General features: G+C 42.4%; 1 protein-coding gene across 1 annotated transcript in view; it reads right to left on the bottom strand.

Annotated features, from left to right (window-relative positions):
* The window catches only part of DENND4C (DENN domain containing 4C), an 80,772-nt gene extending 74,215 nt beyond the window's left edge, over positions 1–6,557 (bottom strand). Inside the window, exon 1 of the mRNA XM_066613265.1 lies at positions 6,427–6,557. The gene's annotated coding sequence lies outside the window, so the exon portion shown is untranslated. The remainder of the gene's footprint in view (positions 1–6,426) is intronic.
* Between the last annotated feature and the right edge of the window lie 11,116 nt (positions 6,558–17,673).

The following is a 17,673-nucleotide window of genomic DNA, read 5'->3' as shown; positions in this document are numbered from 1 at the left end:
CACCAACTTATCCGAAGGTCATGGAACATTCCATGATTTTTGATTGAAAACCTGTCCTCATCTTGTCTGTGAGACTGCCTTATAAGCAAGTATCTACAGTACGTTCTAGATATGCAATAGAACAAAATCATGAGCATAGCACTTACGACTTGCTAATATTTTAATTGTGGCCATCAGTCAGGGCTTCTTTTACTCTTTGGTATTTTAAATACAGTCATTTTAAAATTAAAATAAAAATAATAGAAGACGAACAAAATAATATTAATAAAAATAAAACAATTTGTTCTACAAAATTTGGATTCAGTTAAAAGGCCAATTTAGTGGCCTAAAAGGCGACATAAGTAGTCTTAAGGCCACAGGTTCTCCACCCCTGCGCTAGATAGATAATCTTACAGTGACAGGCGGGGAATTGAGTTGGGACCACTGGGACTAAGATGATGGGTTGCTCACTGGACTGTTCCGTTCCACCACCACCCCGGCAAGATCATTCTAAACCAGAACCTTATGTTACACATTTTTAAAAGACAAGCTAAAAAGCAGCATAGTGCTGGAATAATGAAGTAACCGGTGTCTAGTGACTATAAATAAATTAATCTGCTGCACTATAAACTGCTTGCTTCAAGAAGGATCAAATTAGTTACTCACAGCTTTAAAAACATTATATTCACTTATTTCACATTCTTCATCCTATGCCCCATACTGTAAAATCTACACTTGGTATCTCAGTTCTGAACATGCTTCTCATGCTTTATTTAGCTCAGTTTTGTCTATTCAGGCAGCAGCTCTGCAAGGTCTCAAGCAGAGGTTTTTCCCAGCCATGCCAACCTGGTCTTACATGTGCAAAACCTAAGCTATAGCACTTCTCCCCCTCCCCTTCCCACCTATTTTATCAGTTACAAATACAGTGTGTTTACTTCTTCAAATTTAAAATTTAAGTACAAAACGTTGGCAGTTCTTACACCAACTCTGGCCTTTGAGAAACTATCTCACTGAGCTTTTTAGCCAAGCAACTCCAGCACTTAACTAGCAACCATCCCCTTCCAGAAACTGAAATTGAGTCCCTATCACATGCATTATGTTTCAGGACAACACCTCAAAAATTTACAACAGTAAAATTAAGGACATATTGTATTGCATGATAATCCACAATTGTCCTTTGTGACAGAAGATCCAATCAGGATATTCTTTAGAAAAATCAGAAGATGTGAAGTTTCTTAAAGCAAAGAAATTCATTTTAAAAATGTATTAGAACACAGTTTTTTCAAGTTTTATGATGCAGCATACAAAACAGAAAAAGACAAAGCAAGATCAAGTGCTTTGAAATATTGAGACATACAGACTACTCACATGATTTTACTGCTTTGATTTGGATGCAAGACTTCTTTTTTAAAAACACAAAGGCAGCAGGCTTAGTAGGACAAAGAAACTGAATTTTGCTAGGCCCTTCTACACAGGTATTGTACTGAACTGAACAATGTCAGTATCAGCATTAGGGACAATTTACAGTAAATATAGATAACAGTAGCTTCTTAAACGCTTATGAGAACCATTGCTCAGAATTTTCATGTTGTTTCAGGTTTTCATGTAGCAAGTCACCCAAGTTTCTGCAGAGGTACAGTATTGTTATCAAGTACCATTTTAATGACAAAATGCAATACAGTAGATCTATATAAGCATAGTGGAACACATAAACCAAAGATGATCCAGAAATGAGTTACCCACTTGCCAGTGCTGTGTATTCTGGCTTTGAACAGACAAAGATAAGGGCACTCAGCACTAACATGCACTTATACACGATCACAAAACTACTAGTTCTCCACTAAAAGTTAACTGTTTCACAGTCTTGTATTTGCTGCTTAAGATCTTACAGTATACTGAAAATCATTTTATACATAATATGTTTTTACAATTTGTTTACAGACTGAATTAGTCCACAGGTGACAGAAAATTATAGCTTAACCACTGGTTAAGTTACATAGCCTTGGTTCTTAATATTATCCAAGGCCTTTGCATGGTATAGTAGAACACTGTCACCTTCTCTTTCCCCATGCAGATTAGTGAACATGCAAGTCGGGGTCTGCACACAGCTCTCACTACATGAAGGCTTCCTCAAAGAAAAACAGTGGAGGGGGGAGAAGAGATTAATGCCCTAATACCACAGAACACTCCCTGCTAGTTAACATTGCTTAACTGTGGTGATGTCTTTATTTTAAATGGTGTTGATCAATAACGTTTCTCACAGGACTGGATAAGAAAGAGCAAAAGCTAATTTATTGGACAACACCAGAATGTAGGCATTCTACCCTTTCAGCAATGTTCTACTGTAAATTTACTTTTCCAAAGAGACAACATTAGAGACATCATTTTTTTGGCCTTGCGAGAATACTTAACTGCCCAAGAACACACATGGCACAAATGAATGTTATCTACTCCCACAAACACATCAGTACTATTTTATACATTTCAAATTGCACAATGGAATCTAAAGCTAACTTTCAGTGAAAGTTACACAAATACTGATTCCGCAAAATCTATGTTCCTAAGTTTTTAAGAATTCTCCTAAAGTTTATGAAAAAAAATTAACCACCACATTATCTAGGGGCAAACTGGATAAGGTTACAGCAGTTTTGTGTGTTTAAGTATGGAAATTATCTCAGTCAATTAAAAAGAGGGTGTAAGGATAAAAATTTTAACATGAAGAGGACCATGAAGGTTTGGAATACTGAAGGGATCATCACCACACTCTCTGCTAATACATATACATACAATACTTCTTCCATATACTTTTCATCCAGCCAACATCAAGTCCAGTATTAGAGCTCAACTAAGAAAAAATAGGGGCAGGAGGCAAGTTCTGAATTCCCCATGTCTCACTACTAAAAATTAGATTTTCGTACACTTTTTTCTATAGGGTTTGAAGTTTAAACACAGAATTGCTAACAGCATACCTAGTTTGTCCCTTAGTATATTTACAGTATATTAACAAATCAATAGTCCCTTTAAAATTATAGCCTTAAACCACATGTTTACTTTGTTATCATGTGCCTTCTCTGGTTTCCTACACTAAGAGCAACTCATGAGTGGACAGCTGACAAGAATTTAAAAACACACAACAACCACCACTACACAACTGTTAAAGAAACTGAATTTGGGTCTTCTAAATCAAGCAGTTTCCATTTAAAACAGTGGTCTCCAAACCATGGCCTGTGCTGCACCAGGATTTACGCGTTGGGTGCGGCAGTGGCAATGCTTTACACATTCCGCCCCACAGCCACTGTTCAACTCAGAGCCTCATGCCAGGGAGCCACTTCCACTGCCTGTTTCCCAGAAGGCTCTGCACCCCGATTCCCCAGGGAAGTGGCTCCCCGGTGCAAGGCTCTGTGAAGACAGGGCATAACAACTGGTGGCTGTGGGGCAGAATGATAAGGCCTTGCCGCCACCACATCCAGAGTGAAAATCCCAGAGAGCAGGATCCGGCCCATGGGCCATAGTTTGAAGGATCATGGCTTAAAGCAGGGGTGACAAACTCATTTAACACAGAGTGTCAAATAGCATTCATGATGCATGCTGAGGGCCCAAACTGATGTCATTAAGCAGGAAGTTATGTCATCAACTAGAAGAAAGCATTTTTTTCTCACTAAGGAGCTCTTAGCTGCAATGACAGAAGAGAAAATATGCAAATCTTGATCATATTTTCAATATATGGGAGAGTCCAATTATCATGTGGACTGCCCTTTTAACAGTGACACTTCAGTGAGGCTCAGCAGCTGCTGGGCTGCCCAAGGGCCAGATAAAGAGCTTCCAGGAGCTGCATCCAGTCAGTGGGTCTTATGTTTGACACCCCTGGTTTAAAGCATTGATGACCACGTTCTGTATTCTTGGGACCAATATTCTTTACATACAAGCCTGGAGCCAGAAGAATCCAACTTTCTCATGGATGGATAAGATTCTTAACACAAAGTTAGCACCACCCAGCAATGTAAACACTATAGCTACAGAGCATGGGTGTCCACAAGGCAGAATTAAGGGCCCCATAAATACTGACTAGTTTTGAGAAGAAAAAATAAAATACAAGGCAGCCAGGAGGCACTGATAAACTCTTTCAGCACAATCCCACTAAGAAATAAGCCCCACTATACTCAGTGAGGCTCACTTCCTAAACATACAAAAATTTGTAAACATACATGGATCACAGCCTTAGCACCCGACTTCAAATCAAACAAGCAGATACAGCTATTTCATTAATGGGTACTTAAGCTGTCAAGTGTTGGTAAATTCACAACCTCCCTCACTCATATCCCAAAACAACAAAAAGAGCTGATGCAGCATAGTGGCTAAGAGACCGCGTCATGAGAATCAGAACTTCTCCAGTTCTAATTTTTGTCTGCCATGAATTCTGACTAGGTGGTCTTAAGCAAGCTACTCCATTTCAGCCTTCACTTTCCAACTGTAGTATGGGAATAACAATACTTTTAGTGTTGTAATGACATCAAAATAATACATGTGAAGCATTTCACATACTCAGAAAAGTGATACAGAAATATTATTACTATGAAAAAGGGCTACCATTCTCACAACGCTAGCAACAACATTAAGTAAGGCAACAAGAACTTGAATGAAAGGGCAACATAAACGTCTCCAATGTACTCTAAAATGAACTGGAACATGATGCAACATCACACACTTGACAATACTAGCTCGTGAAACCTCATCCCCAGACTCATTATAAACAAAAACTGAAAACCATACTTGGAAGTGTGCTTTCAAGACCTACTCTTACCCTATTCTTACTATTTTAATCCTATTTGTCAAACTGCAACAGTGCAAGAGACAGAATGTCTAATACTACACTGACACACATCACAGCAACTAGCCTGTTTTTTCCTGATTCCTGAGAATGAATGTTTAGCACAATGTCCTGCAAGGGTTAAGTCAAGTTACACAGGAGCCAAGACAGAGGCCAGTAAAGGAGAAAGAATGCAGATAAGGTAGAAGGTGCTCAGCATCTTACCTCAACACCTGCTCTCAATATCCTTTGTGCTGGCATCCAAGGGGGTCTTTTCAACTAACTAATCCTCCATCTGCTGAGCACAGAGGAAGCCAAGAGCTACAGCAAGGGAAACCAGAGACGATAGCAAGAAGAAATTTCACCAGCAATTCAGACTCAGCTGCAGCGGCTTTTCACATTCACTGAGAAAATTAAAACTTTACTCAGATGGACTGAGAAGAACATTGTTCAAAGTGGGGAGACAATAATGACAAGAACATTTATGTGCATTGGGGAGGACTTGCTCTCAAAACAGAAAGAACCTGGTAACAAACCACACACATTTGCTCAACAATAAAAGCAAGGGGAGGGAAGAATTACTATGCAGTGGGGCCTCCTTCCAAATGACATGCTCCTTCCTAACCATAACATGTAGTTCGGGAAAACCTGGGCAGGTGAGGACATGTGTGGGGAGGAGAAAGCCACTTACAGGAAGGAACATGATGGGGATTAAATCCTGCAAGACTTATTCTTTCTTTCCCTTTCCTAACCTCCTCTTCACAGGCTACCACCAGATGCCTCTTATTTCTATAAAGGGCTTCCCAAAACAAGCCCCATTATGAATCTATACAGTCTTGCTCCTATACTACACAGTCAGGTTTCTATAGAATCCTGCTCTTATACAATCTATACAGTCTTGCTCCTATAAGAACATAAGAACAGCCCCACTGGATCAGGACATAGGCCCATCTAGTCCAGCTTCCTGTATCTCGCAGCAGCCCACCAAGTGCCCCAGGAGGCACATCAGATAACAAGAGACCTGCATCCTGGTGCCCTCCCTTGCATTGGCATTCTGACATAGCCCATTTCTAAAATCAGGAGGTTGCACATACAAATCATGGCTTGTAACCCGTAATGGATTTTTCCTCCAGAAACCTGTCCAATCCCCTTTTAAAGGCATCCAGGACAGATGCCATCACCACATCCTGTGGCAAGGAGTTCCACAGACCAACCACAAGCTGAGTAAAGAAGTATTTTCTTTTGTCTGTCCTAACCCTCCCAACACTCAAGATTGTATACAATCTATGCAGTCTGGTTTCTATACAATCCTGCTCCTATACAATCTAGCTTCCATACAATCTATACAGTCCTGCTCCTATTCAATCTATAGACTTGCTTCTCTTCTCTCCCCCCCCCTTGTAAAAATTGATCTGCCACTCAGTGCTATGGGAGGAGCAAGGAGGTGGGAAAAAAGGGCCAGAGGGGAAGTACGTATGTAGTAAATAACCACTCTCCCCCCCCCGCTTTCCCCCCACTGCACTAGCAGGGGTGACCTCACCTGCCCCAAGGGAGACGGGGGGAGAAGCCTAGGCAGCGCACGGGCAGCAGTGAGGCGCCTCCCCTGCCTGGCGGCTCCCCCTCCACCGGGGCGGACTCACCTGCGGCGCCCACCCGGGCTCTGTCTCCTCAGGGGAGCGCGGGGCGCCCCGGCCTGGCTGCTCAGCGGCCGCCCCTCAGGAGCGCCCAGCACTGCCGCGTTTACTCGGGAAGGGAGGAAGCGGCCACCATGTTCCTCTCGCCCCCGCCAGCGGCTGGAGGCGGCGCCGAGGCCCGCCCAGGAGGCGGAGGCGGACGGGGGAAAGGGAGGGCGGCCGGGACTAGCCGCCGAGCCCTCGCCAGGAGGCGCCTGCGAGCAGTGCCGCTTCCCCGCAGGCGGCGCCAAGGGGGCTGCACCCGCCGCTGCACGCGGCCTCTGGGTCTGCCCAGGCGCGGGCCTCCCCCTGGCCGCAGTCCTGTGCTCGCTTTCCTGGGAGTAAGCCCCATGCACCATAATGGGACTGACTTCTGAGTAGACAGGCGTAGGCTTGTGCTCTGGGTACAGCTACGGAGCCCAATCCTATGCCTGTCTACTCAGAAGTAAGTCCCACTGTAGTTAGTGGGGCTTACTCCCAGGAAAGCGTGGCTAGGGTTGCATCCTGACAGCCCAATCCTATGCCTGTCTATTCAGAAATAAGTCCCACTGTAGCCAATGAGGATTACTCCCAGCTTCATGATGCACACATTCATCTTTTTTCTTGAGAACATTTCTTAAGAAGAGCTCTGCTGGATCAGGTCAAAGGCCCATCTAGTCCAGCTTCCTGGACTTCTTCCCCCTCCTCCAATGGAGCAAAGCATCCCCCTTTCAGTTTCTTTTACATGAGCAAGTGGGGAATTTCAAGGAAACCACAGGCTGCAGCCATGTTCTCTGTATTATGTGCTAAGTGTTGTGTTTATTACATTTTTTTAAATAGTATTTTTAGCTATTTAAAAGCTAAAGACCTCTTTCCATGTGCTTCTGTTGGAATACAGCACACGCAACATGGATCATTCTGCTTGCACACAAGTCGTCATCCCCCTGCGAATGACCATTGTATTAATGAAATTGTTGCCCGTAACAACAAACCTATGTGTGGGATTTGCTGGAGACACTGGGGAGCGATGGTTTAGAAAATGAGACTGGTGCAACATTCATATTTTATTAACACCTAATCAGCTATTACCCATTTTTAACAACAGAAAAAGAAGATCAGGTTCTAAGGCATTCAGAATTAAACCAACCAACTACATGATAGGTGCAAATGATGCAACAGCTACAAAGCTTCCAAAGAATCATCCACATGGCAGGAAATGACACTGCAGAAAAAAACTACAGTGCACCACTTTTGACTTCCAAGGAATCTGTCTAAGGCCGCAATTCTATGCACACTTTCCTGGGAATAAGTCCCACTGAACTCAGTGGCACTTTCTTCTGAGTAGACATGCATAAGCTTGAGCAGTGCAATCCTATGCATTTCTGAGTTTAATAGAATTTACTCCCATTGCAGCCTTAGGGCACAATCCTATCCAGTTTTCCAGTGTTGGTGCTGCTGTGTCAATGCATACTTCCTGTGTTGGGAAAGCAATCACAGAGGCCTCCTCAAGGTATGGGAGCATTTGTTCCCTTACTTCAGGGCTGCATTGTGGCTGCACCGGTGCTGGAAAGTTGGATTAGGCCCTTAATTTACACAGCACATAGGCCTAGATGGGGATGATAGTTTTCCACAAACCCTCACGCTCTGGTACCTGTTCTTGACAGCAGTTGGTATTTTGGAAGAACAGCCAAGAACACCTAGGACCAAAAAAAACCCATAAAGCAAAATTCACATAATGTAGCATTAAATGGGAATGATAGAGGATCTATGCTCCAGTAGTTTGTTCCAGGTAGTAATGGTATTGTGCAAAAAACTCAATGAAGGGTGAACTGTATTACAGTCGTGGGTGTTGCTATATCCTACAAATTTCTGATATCTCACTGTTCAGTGGAGAGACTGTGTTACAAACATACAAACAGAATGTCAAACTGGCAAGTGAAATCAAAGGAATAATACATTCACTTGCTGTGTGTATTTATGCATCAACATAGAACCTCAGTTCAAGATGCTTTTGGCTGGTTGTCAAGAATCCTTGACTTCCATTTATTGTAAGGCAGTTCAGCCAACCAATTCTGTGGCTACAGAGTTCATAAGGGCTCTGGCTTGACACACCCTCTGCAGCCTTTTTGCTCCTGTTCTTGAGCAATATGAGAGGCATATGATGTGTTTTGCAGTGAAAATAGCATGATCACTAACTTTTGTCACATGACCCAGATGTCTGTAACTTCTGCAGAGCACAAGAAAACTGTCAACCTTCCTAATTTTGTAAACAAAATTTCTATGCAGGCAAACTGTGATACCTGGAACTGAAAACATGATTATAAGAAGCAGCTAAGTATTCTTATCATTAAGAACATGTATAGAATTGTTCCACAGAAAAAGTTCTCAAAGCAGTTTACATAGCAAAAGAAATGAAAAGGCGTTCCCTGAACTAAAAAAAACTTAATCTAACAGCACAATCCTATGCATGTCTACTTAGAAGGACATTCCATTATACTCAGAGAGGTTTATTCTCAAGTAAGTGTGGATAGGATTGCAACCTGAAAGTCTAAAAACACATAAGAGACACCCGAGAGTCATACTGTGCTGGGGCTTAATAGCAACAGTTGTTCTCCCCCTGCTAACAATGAGACCAACCACTTTCAAAGGTGTCTAATTACTCACAGCCCAATCCTATCCACACTTTCCTGGGAATAAGCCTCATTGACTCTAAAGGGACTTACTTCTGAGTAGACATGCATAGGATTGGGCTCTCAGATGGCAGTTGGCACCTTAAGCCAGTGGTTCCCAAACTTTTTTTACTGGCAGCTCCCTTAGCCTACTGCGCAATTGCCTCTGGCTCCCCATGAAGTTTACAATCCTGTACATTGTATAGGTTGGTGGGTTTTTTTGCAAGAACTCTGTGGCTCCCCTGGCTGGTTTCCTTGGCTCCTAAGGGAATCATGGCTCACAGTTTGGAAACCACTGCCTTAGGTAAAAAGTAGAAACGGTAACCACTGCTATTGCATCCTAGGCCTGGTGTATTATCCTCCTCTGTCCTGTCTGGTCCTGTGGATTGTAAATACCTGATGCAATGCAACTTCCTGCACTCACTTCCTATTCCCACTCTTACATGAGATATCCACTCCCTGTTGAGGTCCTTGGCACAACAAGGCATTTCCAGACCATCTCTTTGTAGTACCAATGAATTGTTTCTTGTCTACTTGCAGTCACACGCAAAATTGCAACATTCTTTCCACACAGCAGTAGATGTTCAATGTTTTGTGGGCAGACTAGACCATCGATTTTCAACCTTTTTCATCTCATGGCACACTGACAAGGTGCTAAAATTGCCAAGGCACACAATCAGTTTTCTGACAATTGACAAGGCAGACTGCACTGCTGGCAGGAGGTTCATTCCACAGTGGCTCTGCTGACAAATGATCCTCCCCCAAACTCCCACGGCACTCCTGCAGACCATCCATGGCACACCAGTGTGCCACAGCACAGTGGTTGAAATGCTATAGACTGGCTCATTGCTGTTCCACTGTTCTTGTTATTAAGAGGTTTTTCCCATTACAGAATGTGACAATTTAACAAACAGAAAAGCACATATAATGGATGAATGATGGCATAATGTGAACCCCAGTAAATGGTGAGTGAACAAAGTGTGATGGATCACAGAATACTGTAAATACCCCATCTGGAAGTGTCTCCAATCTCCTCTGTACCTCAGCCCTGTGACCTGGCAAGATGCAGAAAATGCTTACCGTACTGACTACGTTTTCAACCCATTGTACTGTTCACTCACCATCTTGCATTGCAATGAGGATTCTTGCTTGGTGCCTGTCCATTTCTTGCCTCCAAAGAACACCATGCTACTCTAGATATTTTTCTTTCTTCCCTCTTGGGAAATATTGATCAAGCTGAACATGTATAGGACTGCATTCCTACTTACTTGGAAGCAAGTCTTACTGAAATCAATGAGACATTTACAAGTAAACATGATTACCATTGCGCTGTCCATCTTTCTAATTGTAGTAGGAGACATTTAACATAATTTTCCCATTGAACTCAAAACTTAAGGATCAAGTTAGATGTTCTGTCATCAAATGGGTTGTTATAACCCCACATTTGTTGAATTGAGAATATGGGGCAAGGAATGACTTAAAAAAGGGAAAATTGGATGAAGGAATGAATAACATCCTGCACCTGCCAACTCTTCCTTGCAAATGTACCCCACATGTTGGCCCCCAAGCTGAGCTCATTTCTGTTTTTGCATCCAGAGGCTATTTGTAGGGGATAATTGGCAACCAGGGAAAGAGTTAAGCACCATCTCCCACCAACCTGTTTTCTTTGCAGTGACCCCTACCAGTCCTCAAATCAATTTTGTAACATCTAGTTTGGTCCTGTGCCTGGTTGGTTTGCGCCTATTCTCAGACAGACCTTGTAAATCAAAATACCTCCTGCTAAAGGTAATTATTTTGGGATTGTTTTGGAATCTTGGCTTTAAATTTTGAAACTATGCTGCAAAAAACCCACGCTGTGATTGTTGTCTGGAAAAATTAGCAAAACCATGACCCGTTTTGTCTCTATAAGATACAATGTCATTCAATCATTTCCTTCATTTCTCTTGGAATGTTGCCATTCATTGTTTGGAGACTGCCTTGACTGATGTGACAATGGCAACTTATTTCAGTCTGTATCTGAAGCACAACAGTTTCTAACTCACTAATGCCAACACACGCTGAGGCTGAATATTGTAAGAATTGCACAAAGAGTGTGGCCTTCAGACATCATATCAAACAGATTTGTTTTCTTTTGCTGATTTATTGCTTGTTGAGTCGAGCTGTGTCAGAGATGTTGTAGATGCCATAGGGGCTGCAACAGAAAGCAAGGGACGTGAACACCACCCTTTGGTCATCCCAGTTATTTCTAGGATGTCAACATTAACACATGTCATATGCACAACTACACAGCTTGTGCAGAAACAATTACCATGCCAATATGATTAGTGTTTGCTGAAGGAAAACCAAGCACAGCAGGCAACTCCAAATAATGGGGACAACCTTAGCCCTGTTCAGCTATTCATCATATATTCAATTAACATGGAGAGGGGCTGGTTCTGCCAGACCTATGCACATTCATTAAAATGTTGCATAGAATTCCAACATGGAAACTCCAATCAGGCATTCCAAATGAGCAGGCATGGTTGGAGGAAGAGTCCATCATCACAATGCAACACTCCACATATATTATTGTACAGGTGGTCAACACCTGAACAGGGCTATGATTTAGCAAGATCCTAGGTTGCTGGTTCCAAACAACATTGGAGATATGTGGTTGAGCAGAGTGGTCCTATGCATGTCTACTTAGAAGAAAGTCTCATTGTGTTCAATGAGACACTCCCAGGAAAGGGTATATAAGATTGTTGCCTGAGTTAAGAAAATTTTATCACAACCCTAGTCCAAAAGACCTCTGCTAGAAAGCTTGGTACCTGTTTTATGAGATATTGCTTTGAAGTAAGGAAATACCATCATCAGGAGAGAACCGTGATAGGTATAGTTTTGGGGTAGAGTGGACCAAGTATGCTGTAGCCTGCTAGTAGTATATAATGGGGCAAATGATGAGGAAATTAGCCAGTGTGTACATCTCTTCGCGATACCATAGTCTTTCGAGACTGAAAGTTGCCAACATGACATCTCTCCATGATGTAACATTAGCTCCAATTGGAATCTCAATTTTGTAATAAGCGATACCCTGAAAAGACCCTGGACTCTAAAGCTCAGTATAACAAATCTAAAATCAAGTACAGCTGTACTTTCACTGCAACCAGGGAAGCAAATCCTGCCAAGGGAATAATAAGATCTTGCTTTGCCTCATACACTACTACTGTGATGTCGGACAGCTCAAAGGCAGTAATAAGAGAAGGGGGGAAAGGTCAAAAAGGAAAGGCTGAACATAGCTACAGCAAGTGGTAATGAGATTTGTCAATGTTGGCTAAAACTATGCCAAGATCTGATCAGTTGATGGATCGATTAAGAGGTGAGAGTAAATGAAGACCTGGAAATGGTAGTGTATATATGTCACCCTAACATATATAATCATCGAAGGCAGAGTAAGGGCCTTTTCCCACAACCTTGGGCATTTTTTTTTAAACATTTCCAGTTATATGTGTTAAGACTTGGGTATTTGAAAACTTAAAAATAAACAACCCTAAATAATCTTCTTAAAAGTTTTCCTCAAAATTCAATTCAAGAGCAATATTTTAAAACTTGAACTTTGCAGAACACTGAACCTAGAAGTCATAGTTTCTCAACTGCCAAAATCCACATATGCACACAGGAAATCCTGATGTAGTCTCCGTCCTCTTGGTACACAGTGCTGCTTCCCAAACATTTTGCAGGCTGGTGATCTTAGTGGAACCAAGAAACTATCTCTGTGGTTACAAAATTTTTCCTCTTTGCCTTCAGATTTGTTCTAAACCAATTGAAAATCAATAAACAGTGGGTGGTCTCCATACCTAAAGCAGATTTTATGGCAACATCTTGGTTTGGTACAGTTAATTTATGGAAAAGTCCAACATGGCACCTGCACATTATTCCAGAAATTTACTCACTGAGGGCCCAATCCTATCCAAAATTCCAGCTCAGGTATAGCCACAATGCAGCCCTGTGGTATGGTATGGGAAAATGTGTTCCCTTTAGAAGGCCCCAGTGACTGCTCCTCTACCACAAGTTGCACTGCACACCTCACTGGCACAGCTGCACCAGCACTGTAAAATTGAATAGGATTGGGCCCTGAGCCCTTATTATTGGGGGGTAGAGTGGAGAGGGACTGGAGCAAAGCTCCTGAACTGTAAGAACAGTGTTATAAGGGCCCAATCCTATCCAACTTTCCAGTGCTGATGCAGCTGTACCAACATAGCGTGCACTGCATGGGGGGGGGCAACACAGAGGCCTCCTCAAGGTAAGGGAATGTTTATTCCCTTATTTCAGTGCTGCACTGTGGCTGCCCCAGGACTGGAAACTTGGATAGGATTGGGCCCTAAATCAGTAGGCGTGCTCTGAAACTTTTTTCAAAGGATTTCAGCTGAGAAACATTACAGTTAGCAGGAGGCAAATGGAAAAATTTGCAAGTGGCATACATTAATGCCTAACATTAATGTCTAATGTCTAACAGCCCAATTCTAATCAACTTTCTAGTGCTGATGCAGCCATGTCACTGGGCACACGTTGCATTCTGTGGTGGTGGGATAGTCATAGAAACCTCAAAGTAAGGTAACATTTGTTCCCTTGCCTCAGGTTTGCATTGCAGCTGCATCAATATTGGGAAGTTGGTTAGGAGTGGGCTATAAGCTATCATCTTTCCCAAGGGCAGCCTGTGAGACATTATATAGCTCATGTTACATTAAGGCTACAATTCTAAGCAAATTTACTTGGGAGTAAGTCCAACTGAACACAGTACAACTTACATCTCAGTAAATACGCATAGGGTAGCACTTTTGTATTTATCAGGACATTTATTAATTCAGTTTTCAATGTATGTGCATTTGTTTTAGACTATTGCAACCAAATGGAATAAAACGAACCAGTTCTTTCAATTAAGTATAGTAAATTGCAAAGTTAAAATAAGTGACATTTAAAATTGTGTGCACGTGCGTAGTCTTTAGTCACCATGGCTATGCAATCATGGCTACTGGAGATGTAACTTGGGATTCTTTTCTGCTCTTCAGAATTTATGGCTATATTGAGATAAATGAAAAGAGGGATTGACAACTTGGAGAGAGGTAGCCCTGTTATTTTGTAGCAGCAAATACAATGCAGTCTCGTGACACCTCTAAATCTAACAGTGCAATCCTATGGATATCTACTCAAGTAAGCCCTACTGAGTTTAATGGAACTTACTCCCAGGTAAATGCGTATAATATTATAGCCTAAAATATATATCACTCACTCAGTCATATAATGGTGTATCCTGTGTGCTTTTTCCTGGAAAGCTTGCTGCAGGTGGAAGTACATTTGGCTATGTCACAAACGGTCTGCAAGAAGTAGTTGTTTTGTATTTAAAGACCAAACTAGGATTTTCATTTCAGTTAAATGGTACTTAACTTTAACCAAAAAAATGTTCTATCCACAATTTTCTGTCAGTGTTCAAACTGTGCCTCCCGTTTCCATGAAAAACAGAGCATGACCTCATATTCTCAGATGCTATTCAAGGTAACACAGCCTTTCATCTCTTCCAGTTAATGTAAACAACCAAGTTGACTATGCACTGGGTTTCAAGGGCAACCTCAAAAGACACTGTTTACTTCCTATGTTATTACCTGCCTCATTGCTCCTTAAGTTATAAATCAAAGCCTTTGCTGCTATGTTGTTGGGTTCCACAGAACAGAGAAGATTGAGCAAGAGATAGTTATCTTTTATTTACATCAGCTAGTATTCAAATGAAAGTATGCAAGCTTCCAAGTTATATAGAACACTTCCTTGGACTGGGGTTATTTAAAAAGGGGGTGGAGATTAGAAGTTTCTGTGCAAAGGCTTTTGTTTTTTGTTTTACACACAGTGTATTCCTTTGCCAGGAAACACTTTCTTTAAAAAAAGGTCAGTCTTGATAAAAGTCAGCAGCTGCTGCAATTTGGTTAAACCTAATTAGAGCCAGGATAGTGGTTTGGGAGTTTAACTTAGACCTGGAAGATCCAGGTTCAAATCCCAACTCATCCATGAAGCTTCCTGCATAACCTTGGGCCAGTCACTGTCTCTCAGCCTCACCTACCTCACAGGGATGTTGTGAAGACAGAAGGAGGGAAGGAACCATGTACACAACCCTTACCTCAGAATGCCAAATGCAAGGAATTGCACCAGGATGCTGGTCTCTTGTTGTCTTGTGTGCTCTCTGAGGCATCTGGTGGGCCACTGTGAGATACAGGAAGCTGGACTAGATGGCACTTTGGCCTGACCGATGGGGGAGGGACTCTTCTTATGTTCTAATGAGGAACAGTGGGATAAAAATGTGATAAATAAATAAACCCAGATTGTGTGATCCCATTTCAAGCTCCAAAATATACCCTGAAACAACGAAAAAAAGGAAAAATGTGCTCATTTTGACAATATTTAAACAATGTATAATGTGTGAACTGGACAAATTGTAAAATGTAAAAATTGGACCTCAAGAACTCAATGATGGTTCCAGTTTTCTGGGGGGTGGCTGGGGCAAACATTCTGCAGTAGCCTCTGAATGGTGTATTTTCACCATGCTTTGGAATGTGTGTGCTCTTTCCAGCTCTCCATCACCACTAGTACCTGGGAACTTTCATGATGTCACCTTTGGCTACAGAAAAGGCAGTGAAGAAGGATGGACCTGTTCATGCCTGATTTTCTATTAGTTTTCCCAGCTTGGCACCACTGACGATGCCTGGCTAGGAACAATAACTAGGCAGTAAACAGGTGACAGTCCTTCATCATGGTTGCTAAAGTTACAGGTGGTAGCACAAAGTAAAACTCACACCTACTGCTGCTGCCTGCTCCCACTGCCCCTTTGAAAGGCTTTCTATTGGGTCATGGTTGGCTTACCAGGTGATGGTATGGAACAGCAGCAGCAGCAGCAATGGGCCTCATTGCTTCAGGAGTTGGGCAGGCATGGTTGTAAGTCCTTCTGTGGGCATGTACTCTGAGCATGTGGCCCAACAGGCCCCACCTATGAAGCTACCCATGAGTGAATTAAAACCCCTATCACTAGAGGTAAGTGTCATTGGTAAGAAGGGATTATACTCTCTTACGAACACAATGGGCTCACTTGTGAGTAAAATAAATAACACAATTTTCAGTATTTCTACCTATCACTCATGAGCATGAACTGAAAAGGGGTGGAGCACTTCTTTAGTGCTTGTTGAACATAATGCTGTATTAAGTGATCATGTGTAAATGTGACAGGATTTATTGGTTAAAGTCTAGACTTCAAACTGCTCAGCTTTCCTCTTTTTAATGGGTTTCTTGCCTCTCTGACTCATCCTGTTTAAAGGGCTCTAGTGCAGTGGTTCTCACACATTTAGCACTGGGACCCACTTTTTAGAATGAGAATCTGTCAGGACACACTGGAAATGATGTCATGACCAGAAGTGACATCATAAAGCAAAAAAATTTTTAACAATCCTAGGCTGCAATCCTACCCACACTTACCCAGGAGTAAGTCCCATTGACTATCAATGTTAAAAGAATATACATAGTAGCTTGTTAGAAGTAAAGGTCTGTAACATTTCCTCAAATGCAGTCACATACCATTGTCGCATCAAGTCGAATATACTGAAAATAAAATATTGAAATGAATGAAGATCCACCTGAAATTGGCTCACAACCCACCTAGTGGGTCCTGACCCACAGTTTGAAAACACTGCTCTAGTGCATTTAGGCCCATTATATTACCACAGAATGTGGGATAAGTTGCTTGACCAAACTGTTGCCTTGATAACCTGGGTGAGTACATCTCTATGTGATGTTTTTTCTATGGATGTGCAACTTTTGAATAATGCGTACAGCTCAGCCTGATATTTCTGCTCCAGCAACAAGTTTCCAAAAGTTATCTGAGGAGTAGTTCCAGGCAGAGTTTGGCATGTGCTGAAACACATGAGCCCTATCACTACTTGTCATGTTGTGGTTGTTCCCTCTTAAGACTAGGTGTGCACAAGGGCAAAACACTGCCTCCAAAACATGGAGGGATTAGACCAGTACTCCTGGGAGTGGCTTGCTCTGCAGGGCTTGCTGTCTTTCAGCATGCTGTCTTGACCCCATCCAGTGGTGTAGCTAAGGGAGGTCAGGGGGTCAGTTCCCTGGTACCATGTCTTGGAGGGGTGTCAGAGTGTGGCCCTGCACAGTCTTCTGATGAGACTGGGGCTGGGCTGGCAAGACTTTGGCACTGCCAGAACAGTTGTAGTTCTGCTGGCAGGAACCATACCTGATGCCATTCAGAACAGTGCTTCCAGCATTTGGGGAATGCTGAATAAAAGCCTATGGCTGAACCACCAATGGTGAGCTCCCACACTTTGGACAGCCGATGCACAAACCAGCCCCAGGAATGGGGCAGCAAATGATTCCTTTATGCTGCCACTTGCAGCTCCAAGTATCAGCAACAAAGGAGTACTCTTACCCATCTGCTGCCCAGTTCTCAGTTAGCTTTCTTAGCAGGCAGCAGTGTCAGTGGACAGGACATATGGGAATTGTAAAATGACACTGGGGGAAGAAGAAGGCAGACTGCTGCTAA

The sequence above is a fragment of the Tiliqua scincoides genome, chromosome 2, assembly GCF_035046505.1.
Source record: "Tiliqua scincoides isolate rTilSci1 chromosome 2, rTilSci1.hap2, whole genome shotgun sequence".
NCBI classification, from domain to species: Eukaryota; Metazoa; Chordata; class Lepidosauria; order Squamata; family Scincidae; genus Tiliqua; species Tiliqua scincoides.
This window is presented reverse-complemented; position numbering and strand designations above follow the sequence as displayed.